Source organism: Carassius carassius, chromosome 25 (genome assembly GCF_963082965.1).
Source record: "Carassius carassius chromosome 25, fCarCar2.1, whole genome shotgun sequence".
Taxonomy (NCBI): domain Eukaryota; kingdom Metazoa; phylum Chordata; class Actinopteri; order Cypriniformes; family Cyprinidae; genus Carassius; species Carassius carassius.
The window spans coordinates 19163156-19175618 of record NC_081779.1 but is presented as its reverse complement, the minus strand read 5'-3'; the positions used below and the strand labels follow the sequence as shown (position 1 = coordinate 19175618).

Sequence of the window (12463 nt, the reverse complement as noted above, 5' to 3'; positions counted from 1 at the left end):
TGTAGTAAAGAGGTGACAGAAGCTTCTAAACACTTACAGACAGCGTTTATTGGTGATTTTAAAGAATAAAAGATTCTGCACAAAGGGGGTTGAATAATTTTGAACATGAATGTTTAGAGCCAATTTGAGTTTTATTATGATTCATCAATGTTCCATTCTCAGAATCACTCAAAACTGTATTAGCAAACTTTCTCTAATACTTTACTGATGTCTTTGTTGAATTAATTTCATAAAATGTTGTTCTCCGCAGCAAAATGTCTTGCAGGTCAAGGGGGTTGAATAATTTTGATTGCAACTGTATATATACACAATCGCTCTGTAATGTTACTAAAAATAGTTTTAGTAACTAAAAAAGGGGACATTTTCGTACAAAATGTATTTAGTAAATTATAGATTATATTTAATAGTTTACACTTTCCATAAACATTTGCAATTAGTTTGTAAAAGGTAACATTACATTCGTTTAGGCCTATGTTTCTTTTTAGGAGAATTAGTGCTCCTAATTAAAAAAAAAAAATTAAATTAGGAACACAGTCAATTTAGAAGCACCATCTGATCAATGACAGATATAAACATTCCCATTATGAGGCAATATTTGACTCCTTAAAGTTATGTGCATTTTTTTAAACCTCTGTAATGCAATTTTTTCAAAATTACTGTATAGCATCTTTTATATCATTAAACTTTTTTACAAGATTTAATGAAACAATAAATTCAATAAAAATAATAAGACACATTCAGGAAGAATAAGTTACCAGTCAAATGAAATCAGCATCAACAATTAATCTTTGCACTACAGAGGCCGCAAAGAAGAACACAAATGTGGCATTAAAGGGTCAGTTCACCCAAATATTAAAATTATGTAATTAATGACTCACCCTCATGTCGTTCCAAACCCGTGAGACCTCCATTTATCTTTGGAACACAGTTTAAAATATTTTAGATTTAATCCGAGAGCTCTTAGTCCCTCCATTGAAACTGTGTGTACGTATACTGTCCATGTCCAGAAAGGTAAGAAAAACATCATCAGAGTAGTCCATGTGACATCAGAGGGTCAGTTCGAATTTGTAGAAGCATCGAAAATACATTTTGGTCAAAAATTACGACTTTTCTCAGCATTGTCTTGTCTTCCGGGTCACAATAACAAAGATAACATGTCAGCAGCGTCATACATCATCAGCGCCACTGCAGTGTCCTGAACGCGGAGGAGAAGACAATGCTGAATAAAGTTGTAATTTTTGTTATTTTTGGAGGGACAGAAAGCTCTCGGACTAAATCTAAAATATCTTAAACTGTGTTCAGAAGATAAACGGATCTTACAGGTTTGGAACGACATGAGGGTGAGTCTTTAATGACATAATTTTCATTTTTGGGTGAACTAACCCTTTAAGGAATAGGCTGTTTAACAAAGCTCAGAGGTGGCATGAATGCATTTAAATTCATAATAACATTGTTACGAGATTAATGTTTTAAACATAAAGTTTTGAATATAAAATATGAGTCTAATTTACTCAAATTGTACTTTAAAAATGAAACTGTCTTTGTCATTGAATCATTTATTCAGTCGATTCGTTCACAAGGCTGATTCATTTAGGAACGAAGCAATCTTTATGAATGGGTGACTGAATCATTGGCTCACTACAATTGCACAACAATTTTGTACTATGTTCAAAGTTACATAAGTACTGAAAGTCTTAATATTTTACTTTGAATTTTTCTAGCAAGTCAGAAAACATCACCATCTTATCAATCAACTTCTAAAGACTTGTTTCATAAGGCCTAAGTAGATCATGTTGACTCTGACGCTGAGTTTCAGCTGTAATGGTCATAATGGGTTTGAGTCCATGAGAGGACAGTATATTTAAATGATGATGACACAACAAGCCTGTCCTGCAGTCTGATTGGTGGGTCCCATGACAACAGCTGTCAAGGGCTATCTAAGCTTGAGGGGTGTACTTTGTATCTTAAAAGCTTGGGGCTATGCTTTGTTATGCTTAGTATGTAGTTGTTTACTTCTGGTTGTGTCCTGTAAATGATATAGTGCAGTGAAAGCTAAGCTGAATCTATCAGTTTTAGGAATGAATAGCCTAGAAACCCTTCAATATTTATTTTATTCAGTAGTCAAATTCAACAGAAAAACAGAGTTGTCTTATCGATCTCATTTTTGTTTTAATCATCAAAGAGAAGGTCATCAGTTACAAAGTAAACCATTTCTAAGCAGCATTAAATACTAGGAGGAAATGGACATCTTGACTGAATCTCTGTCCACTGGTCCTTTGTATCTTAAGTGATGTCAACGCTCTTTAAGTCCTTTTTTTTTCCTGATAATGGAGTTTGCGTTCAAGACAGCCTCTTCAAATCTTAGCGCTCTGAGATCACATAATGTGACAAACATAAATCATTGCTAACAAGCACTTCCTGTTCTTTCAGAAGTCATGATGTCGTTTTTATCATCAAATCAAAAAAAGAAATAAAATACATGCATGGCCAAACGTATGTGGACACCACAATTTATTAATTTACTGTGTTTTTGCATACACTGTGCTCCAAATTATGTTTTCAGTTTTCGCAAAATATTAGTTTTTTTAAACCTTTTGCCAGAGGTTGCACTGTTTCATGCATTTCATGAACCTATGCAAACATCCAGGGGGCCTCCAATAAGTATTTTAAATTTATTTTTAGTTTCATAAACTTAATTCAAATATGCAAATCTTCTCAGCTAAGATAGGAGGGTTTTCAAAAGCAGCAAACAACAGCAAAGGGGGACCTTGGAGTCAGAAAGGCTAAAAACCACTGCTGTAGTTGATGTTGTTGTTATTTTGTTTACCCCTAGTTAATTTCCATGTTCCAAACCCCAAAATGGGTCCATTGTCATCCTGGAACAGAAAAGGGCCCCATACAGAAAATGTTCATCTCAGCAGATTACATGGCTATATGCTTGTCCACATATTTTTAGCATGCACATCAACCATTTCATGATTCATAGGTTCATTTTTGGCGTTCATTAATTACATAGAACTGACCACACACAGCTCTCAGGTAATGTTCTCTTCACTTCACCAATTATTTCATCAAACAGTCTTGCTAAAAAAAAAAAAAGGTGATATCTCCTTGAATTAAATTCATGCTAACAAGGCACTATTGACCAAAAAGTTGGCTGCTCAAGCCATTCTGAGAGATGGAGATCATGATGAGAAACATCTGCCTGAAGATTTTTGGGTCACAGCTCTGTAGGGAGTAGGGACAGCTGTGCATAGCAGGTACACTGTGACACTTGCAATTGCCAGCTCAAATCTCTTTTGATTTAATATGGCACAGATGCTGGCGAGTACCAGCATACCAGCAAAGCCACAGCTGATATGTACTCAACCCACAAGTGAATACAACCTTCCTTAGATGGTTTCCAGTCTCAGCTGTGGTCCCATATTTCTTATTTCCCTTAATGAGCAGAGGAGCAATTGGGACACCCTAGCAGAGGTGTTGCACTCTCTAAACAGTCATGGTTGGTTGGGGCGGTTGGAGATGCAGATCAATGATAGTGAACCATGATCAAAGCGTTTGTACGGTAACAATCCTTTAGAAAACCACACTTCTTTTTAAGGGTTGTAGCACTCAAAGCAGTCTGAGTCTTCGTTGACATCATGATTGTTGAGGAAACATCCTCGGATCACATATAGTGTTTGTTATAAATGACTGTGGCTGCATGGTGCATCCTTCTCTCCTTTATGTTGGAGCACTTCACAAACTTATTAGCTTTGGTGTCATAGGCAGTCACTCTTCTTGTGTATCCTTAAAATATAAAGCCGTTTAATTAATGTATCATCTCATCAAATGATGCAGAACGTTTCATGGTTGGATTGTTGTGTGTTCCTAACAAGGGGCAAGATTTTCCTCTTGACTGTAGATGTCATTAAATTTAATCTAAACATTTAATGAATGCTGCTCTATTGATTAATCTTGACTTTAATCTTGAAATCTTGGTTCGTATGGCCAGCTGTAAGTCAGACTTGTTCCCGGTGCGTGTTGGACTCCGGCAGGGCTGCCCTTTGTCGCCGGTTCTGTTCATGATTTTTATGGACAGAATTTCTAGGCGCAGCCAGGGGCCGGAGGGGGTCAGGTTTGGTGACAACACGATTTCGTCTCTGCTCTTTGCGGATGATGTTGTCGTGTTGGCCTCATCAGGCCAGGACCTTCAGCATGCACTGGGACGGTTTGCAGCCGAGTGTGAAGCGGCTGGGATGAGAATCAGCACCTCCAAATCCGAGGCCATGGTCCTCAGTCGGAAAAGGGTGTCTTGCCCACTTCAGGTTGGTGGAGAGTTCCTGCCTCAAGTGGAGGAGTTTAAGTATCTTGGGGTCTTGTTCACGATTGAGGGAAGGATGGAACGGGAGATTGACAGACGGATCGGTGCAGCTTCTGCAGTAATGCGGTCGATGTACCGGTCTGTCGTGGTGAAGAAAGAGCTGAGCCGCAAGGCGAAGCTCTCGATTTACCGGTCAATCTACGTTCCTACTCTCACCTATGGTCATGAGCTTTGGGTCATGACCGAAAGGACAAGATCCCGGATACAGGCGGCCGAAATGTGCTTTCTCCGCAGGGTGGCTGGGCGATCCCTTAGAGATAGGGTGAGAAGCTCAGTCACCCGGGAGGAGCTCAGAGTAGAGCCGCTGCTCCTCCACATCGAGAGGGGTCAGTTGAGGTGGCTCGGGCATCTGTTCCGGATGCCTCCTGGACGCCTTCCCGGGAAGGTGTTCCGGGCACATCCCACTGGGAGGAGACCCCGGGGGAGACCTAGGACACGCTGGAGAGACTATGTCTCCCGGCTGGCCTGGGAACGCCTCGGTGTCCCCCCAGAAGAGCTGGAGGAAGTGTCTAGGGAGAGGGAAGTCTGGGGTTCTCTGCTTAGACTGCTGCCCCCGCGACCCGGCCCCGGATAAGCGGTAGAAGATGGATGGATGGATGGATGTTAATTTGTTCATGACATTTAGAAATGTGATGCCATAGAAGAACCTTTTTTTCTAAATGGTTCCATAAAGAACCTTTAACATCTGAAGAACATTTCTGTTTCACAAAAGGTTATTTGTGATGAATTAAGGTTATAAAAAGGTAGTAAAGAGATGGTTCTTTAAAGAACCTTTGACTGAATGGTACTTTGTGGAACCAAAAATGGTTCTTCGATGGCATTGCTGGAAGTACCTTTTGAAGCACCTTTATTTTTAAGAGTGTAGGGAGACTTACCAACCCTCCAAGGTATCCTCAAGATAACTTAAAATTATTTAAAATAAGACAAAACAACTAAAAATCATGGAATTTTTTTATTCACCCACTCAACAATTGCTTTCTTCTTTTGAAGAACCAATGAACCATAGTTTTAAAAATCTGATATTCAGATATAAGATTTTCCATGCTTTTTCTTACAATTTTACCCATCTCCAACAATATAAATATTGTCTTCTATCACAGCAGCAGGTGCACAGACATTCTTCACTGTCCTGGTTTCCAGTGTAGACCACAAGTTGCGGGGGATGTGATATACCTCAGGGAGACAAAAAGCATTTTTCATGTGGGATCATCCCTTGAACGGCACAGATTATATTCCCTAAATGACTTTTGTTACCTGTATTAGTCTCACTGGAGCAAGGGATCCTCGCCTCCAAACACACAAATCCTAGGACTGCTGTGGGCATCGGCGCCATGGCCTCCCATTGATTTAAGACTCTTTTGTAACACTCCACAGTATTTGAGATCAGCTTATCCGGCCCTGTTCCACCAAGCGCAAAGATGAAGTGAAGGTAGGAGACTCACTAATCGGTGTAACGTGGTTCCAGCATTGGCTCAGCGGTCCTCCACTGGTTGGTCTTCAATGAGAGAGTATAAACTATGGCGCTAACTGCACTGTCTCCAGATATCAGACTAAGGCTAAGGCCACCAACCATATACAGAATGCTGTGAATACAGACATACGCCGCCTTGTAGAGTTGCAGAGGTGGTTTGGTAAGCCACTGCCAGCGCTGTGTCCATTCTTCGTAGAGAAGCGCCTCTCGAGATGTCTGTTCATAGTTCTTGCAGCCTCCAACCACCACCAGAGTGTCCCAGTACGTGTAGCAACGTGGTGTGGTCCAAAGAGGATTCAGCTCTTGAGTGCATTTGGCGCTTTCGGTAAACATCAGACATCGCACAGACTCGATGATCTCAGTACACAGTGTAGACGACTGGACGAGTGGATCATTGGCGATAAACTGGAAGAATGGAGGTTGCCTGCCCCAGGGGCAGCACCAGCTCCATTGTGATGGTGATGGGACCAGTATTGATGTAATCCACAACACATTCGATGACTTCTGATGTGATCCCTTTCAGGTCCACTCTAGCCTGGCTGCTCTTCCGGAAGTCGCTGCAGAACATGGCTTATAAGTACGGGCTGCTAGAAACCAAGACATTCCTGTGGCACGGGATCTCCTTGTCTTCGGTGCACAAGATCACATCGGTGAAGATCTGCTGTTGTCTAAGTATGTTCAAATGAAACAGGAGGTGAGCAGGGAGCTCTTGGTCCTTGAACGGAAAGATCTCTGTTGATTTACTAGCCATGCTGCCAAGGGAAACCATTCAGAGTTTAATAGCAAATAAATATTACAGTTCAGTCATGGTGAGTTAGAAGTTACGGTTTGCTGTTGTCATGGCCACCGCACAACCTTTCCTCCTTTTCCTCGTCCCCCTCTCTCCTACTTTATCACCCCTGATGTTTAGCACAAGGCCACAATGTTGTGTCCAGTGTAATTTTAATGCATCCATGTGCAGTGCTCAGATACATTTTCCTATCAAAACTAAGTTTATCAACACTGTTGTAACACTTGTCAGATGTTTCTGATCCCCTCAGTAGGTTTGCATTTGACAGCCTAACTATTTAGACGAGGACATTTCATTGAGCTATTATCAATGCTAAGTCGTCTAATCACCCCAGAGACAGCTACTGATTTTATTTCACTCCAGATCACATGGGCCTGTCTGATGTCTATTTTAGGATGCTAATTGTTTTTTTCTTATTATTAAACGCCATTCTGAGACACCCCAACAAGGCTGAAAGTATTCCCCAAAGAAAAAAGATATACCTTAGGGGTGTAACGGTACGTGTTTTCGTACCGGACCGTTTCGGTACAGGGCTTTCGGTACGGTGCATGTGTGTTCCGAATGACTGAATGCAATATTTTGTGTGCGGAAACATAGGTACATTTTCGTGTTTCTGTGGCAGGGGGGGCGTGGTTTAGCGAAGTCTGCAGCGGGAGAGAGAATCAGGAGACGAGCGGTAAGTGAGTGGTTTGGGCAGAAATTATCATCACCTGTTTCTTGTTCCAGTAATTGGCGTGGAGAGAGTATAAAACGCCAGGGGAGACGGAAGCAAGTGAGAGAGAGACGGACTGCTGATGCGAAGTCGGAAACGAAACCGGAAGGAGTAAATCGAAAGTGCTGTGACAGCGTGTCAGAATAGAAGTCACCATTTGGTGTTTGCAAAGTTTAAGTTATTTTCTGTTTAATAAATACGTCAGCAGTCCTGCCGACCCCTTTGTCCTCTTCCTTGCCCACACGAACTTACTACACTGGTGCCGAAACCCGGGAAGGAAGTAGGACCGCCGCTGCCGCCATGCAAAGCCCGTCCTCCATGCCGCTTGCGGACGTTATCGCTTCCCTCGCGGTCCTACACCGCGAACAACACCAGGCCCTGCTGGACCTGAGGACCGATCAGGAGAGACGATTCCAGGCCATCGTTCAGGCCCAGCAGGAGGACCGCGAGAGGTTCCGGAGCTGGATTGATCGCCTTCCACCTGCCACTTGACCCCCTTCCACCTGCCACTGCACAAGATGGGGGCCCAGGACGATCCGGAGGCCTTCCTGGAACTGTTCGAGAAATCGGCGGAGGCCTGCGGGTGGCCCCGCGAGCAGTGGACGGTGTGCCTCATTCCCCTGCTCTCCGGCGAGGCCCAGGTGGCCGCCCAACAACTTCCGGTGGCGAACCTCCTGGTCTTCAACGACCTGAAGAGGGCCATCATCCAGCAGGTAGGCCGATCGCCAGAGCAACATCGCCAGCGCTTCCGGTCCCTGGACTTGGGCGAGGCCGGTCGGCCCTTCGCGATGGCCCAACAGCTCCGGGCCTCCTGCCGCAAGTGGCTACTAGCCGAGGGAAGCGACGTGGAGCATGTCGTCGATCTGGTGGTGCTGGAGCAGTTCATCGCTCGGCTTCCCAAAAAGACGGCCGAGTGGCGGAGGACCACATGGTGGCGTGCCCAGGGGTCGGCGCACCCCCAGCTACTAACTCTCTCTCTCCTTCTCTCTCCCCCCTCTCTCTCTCGCCCTGTCCCTCTCCCTAGGTCCTGTCCACCCGGCCCTCCTCGTGTCCCGCCCCGGGGGCGGGTTTGACCAAGGGCACTTCGTGAGTCCCAGGGCCCCGCCCAGGGGGGCGGGGCTTGTGTACTTCATGTTGAGCATTAATATAAAGCCTACTGATAAAGGATACCGTCAACAGTATTGACGGCAAAATAGACTATGTTTGACAGGTGCAATATGCCAGTGTGTCACCGGCCTAAGGTTTTCAAAAGGCATCACGCGAGTGTGAACATCACTACAACTAGGAAAAAAATGATTGTAACTCAAACGCAGCTCCCATCGGCATTTAAACAGACCTTTGCTCTTAATTCCGATCGGTCCAACGCAATAACGAAATCTGAGCAGGTCTAAAAAATTTAACTCTTGATGCTGCACTTTACACTTTGGAAAAGTTATATATATTTTTAAAATATGAGCAGGCCTACAAGCTGGGATTGGTAATGCTGCACTGTAATCATAGTTATTTATTTATATTTTTCATTATATTTTATTATATGATATTGGTTTGAGACTGAGAGTATTTTATTTAGTGGAGAAATTTGCAGCAGTATTTTATTTCTTATTCTTTTTTTATTTTATATATACTTTATTAAAATTGTATTGTAAACAATTGTAAACAAATTGTTAAAAAAAAGTTTATAGTAATAAACAACCTGCAGTTTAATGTTTGCATTTCTTTCCCTTACTGTACCGAAAATGAACCGAACCGTGACTTTAAAACCGAGGTACGTACCGAACCGTGATTTTTGCTTATTGTTGCACCCCTAATATACCTATATCATATTTCAATGTCACTTGTTTAAAAAAGACAGCGTCAACAGCTTCTACTCTGTTGCCAATACAGCTGTGAAAATGACAGTAAAGTGGGACTTGCCATAAAAAAAACTCAATAAATGGCAATTTTACTATAATCTTGACCCTGTCATTATGCTAGATCATAACATGTAATATAATATTTGTAGTCATATTTGCATATGACTACAAACCCGATTCCAAAAAAGTTGGATCACTGTACAAATTCTGAATAAAAATGGAATGGAATAATTTACAAATCTAATAAACGTATATTTTATTCACAATAGAATATAGATAACATATCAAATGTTGAAAGTGAGACATTTTGAAATGTCATGCCAAATATTGGCTCATTTTGGATTTCATGAGAGCTACACATTCCAAAAAAGTTGGGACAGGTAGCAATAAGAGGCTGGAAATGTTAAATGTACATATGAGGAACAGCTGGAGGACCAATTAGGTCAATTGGCAACATGATTGGGTATAAAAAGAGCCTCTCAGAGTGGCAGTGTCTCTCATAAGTCAAGATGGGCAGAGGATCACCAACATCCCTAGTGCCTTTTTTAATCATCTGTCCTACAATGAGCCTAACCAAATCCATAAAATCACTTCATATTGGCCAGTCAGAACATGACAGAAACTAACACATGATATCAATGGACTGTATGTGGAGTAGACCTGCAGACTAGGCCAAATTGTAACAAGCTATTAAAATTGCCAAATGCCTCATTCATCATTGCAAAACAATGGCAAAACAACAGGCTAACACATACTGCAACTAGGCAGTCAGTGCAGTTTAATTATGAAAGATATTTTATACATAAATATGGTAAAACAACGACTATTAAAGGTGCTCTAAGCGATGCCAGGAGTCCTAACTTCTTGTTGACATTCAAATTGTTGTCAAACAAAACGGAGGCTAGCTAGACCCTCCCTCCTCCTCATCCGTGCACTAACCCCCCAAACCCCACCCCCAAATCTTTCTTGTCGGTTATTGGCTGGAACAGTTTGTTATGTTTTGTGGTGCAGGTGAGCCCAGTTTGTTTTTCTTGTTGTTTGTGGAGCCTGTGGTGTCTAGAGAGACCCCATTTTTTTATAGTGTGTTCAGGGGACAAGCAGCTAGCGGATAGTGACTAGATGTTTGCTGGATGTGACAAAAAATGTTTTATTTTATTATAGCACCTTTAAGCCAGTATTCACACTAATACATTAAGTTGCAGGTAAATCTTACAAACCTTACAAAAACCATGCTCTTTTCATCTGATAAGTTTAATTAATGTGCAGGCTAGATTCACTTATAATACGTCGTCATTAAAACTCAACAAGGATTTATGAAATCATGGCCACGAATTAACATCTTAGTAATTAATAAAACTAGCTCACAAATTCTTAATTTGGTGGGAATTAGTTATTAATTCATAGTTAGCAGTTCTCACTATGTAAACTTCGCACCGTTTAAACGTTATAAAATAAAACGTAATTAAATATCGGTACTCACCGTCTGATTGCTGTCCACGTCGTCCATCTTTAATTGGTGTTGATCCAGTACGGTCTTTTACTGTCTATGAATACATACGCTGTCACAAAAAAACTAGGGTCCTAAAGCTGCGGTCCAAGAGTTGCGGTCCTGAAACTGCAGCCTCCGGTTGTGCAGGAATACCCTTCTCACTGAAATGGCCACCCTGCAGTCCAGATCTTTCACCCATAGAAAACATTTGGCACATCATAAAGAGGAAGATGTGACAAAGAAGACCTAAGACAGTTGAGCAACTAAGCCTGTATTAGACAAGAATGGGACAACATTCCTATTCCTAAACTTGAGCAACTTGTCTCCTCAGTCCCCAGACGTTTGCAGACTGTTATAAAAAGAAGAGGGGATGCCACACAGTGGTAAACATGGCCTTGTCCCAACTTTTTTGAGATGTGTTGTTGATGCCATGAAATTAAAAATCAACTTATTTTCCCCTTAAAATGATACATTTTCATCTATGTTGTATTCTGAATAAAATATTGAAATTTGAAACTTCCACATCATTGCATTCTGTTTTTATCCATAATTTGTACAGTGTCCCAACATTTTTGGAATCAGGTTTTTGTATTAAGGACCTGCATTGCAATACCCAGGCAATTCAGGACCTATAAGAAGAATTCACAATCTGTACAATAGAATTCACAATCTGAACAATAAATACTTTCATTAATTTAATATTCCTTATATTTTTAAAGTAGCTCTTGAACTCACCTGTTTGCTTTATACACTCAAGTTCCAATGAGTCTGAACCAAATCAGACAGAATTTATAAAATAAATGCAAATACATTTCTCCCCGATTTCTTTCTCAAAGACAACACAGTCAAACGTGACATGGAGAAAGAGATGTGGTCTCAAGTTTGTCATGAGGATTGTCATGAGTTTGCTGTATACATTCCAGTTAATCTGGAGAGCTGCTGTCACCTTGTGCTCACATGTGACCCTCCCCTTGTTTGTTCCCACACCGGTAGGCCGAGCACCATGCATTTTGTGTGTTTACTTTGGCAGTGACAGAACCGGCTTATTTGGAGGACATAGGAAGGGGTCAAGGGCTTGTGCACAGCCCTTGGCAGTCTTGTGTAACCTAGGAAGCTGGTAAAAGCAGTGCTGATGACTGAGTATGGTAAGTAACAGCTGAACTGTTAGGCCTGGTTTAATGTACCTTGGTTTGCCACTTGCTTGTGAAAATAAGGAAAAGACCAAAGCAGGCTGCTATTTACCTACCACTTTAGTTTCACATTCACCATTCAGTATTTTTAGCATTTAGTTCTTTATCTTGATTTTGTGTAACATGTTTAGGTTCATATTTTTTATATTGAAATTACAATTTTATTTTGACGTATCCTGGTGGTTCTTCATTGGCTCTTGTTTATTAGATCTTATTAAATGGCTGTTGTCAATGTATTTAAAACCCTCATTCTTGTGGTTCTTGTAGAATATTGGATATTTTTTAAGTGTTTTGTAAAGCTTTTTGAAGAATTTTTATAAAGTTTTCAATATTTTGTTCTTTAAATCAAGTTCTAAGTCAACTTGTTGACCTTCTACAGTTCAGGCACCAAGGGGCCTGAGATCGTGTAGGGGACAAAGCTAACCCAGGGACCCGGACGCAGTCGGGGTCCTAGGCTGGACAACAAGCAAAAACCGACCATGATGGTGGTTATAGCGCAGGAATATCCAGGTTGTAGAACCTGACAAATGTGGACGGCGAGGCCCAGCTGGGCGCCGCACAAATTTCTTCAATAGACACGCCACTAGACCACACC

General features: G+C 41.7%; 1 pseudogene; it reads right to left on the bottom strand.

The window, feature by feature from the left end:
• Positions 1–3437: 3437 nt before the first annotated feature.
• Positions 3438–6585, bottom strand: LOC132104883 (kelch-like protein 38; annotated as a pseudogene).
• Positions 6586–12463: the final 5878 nt, after the last annotated feature.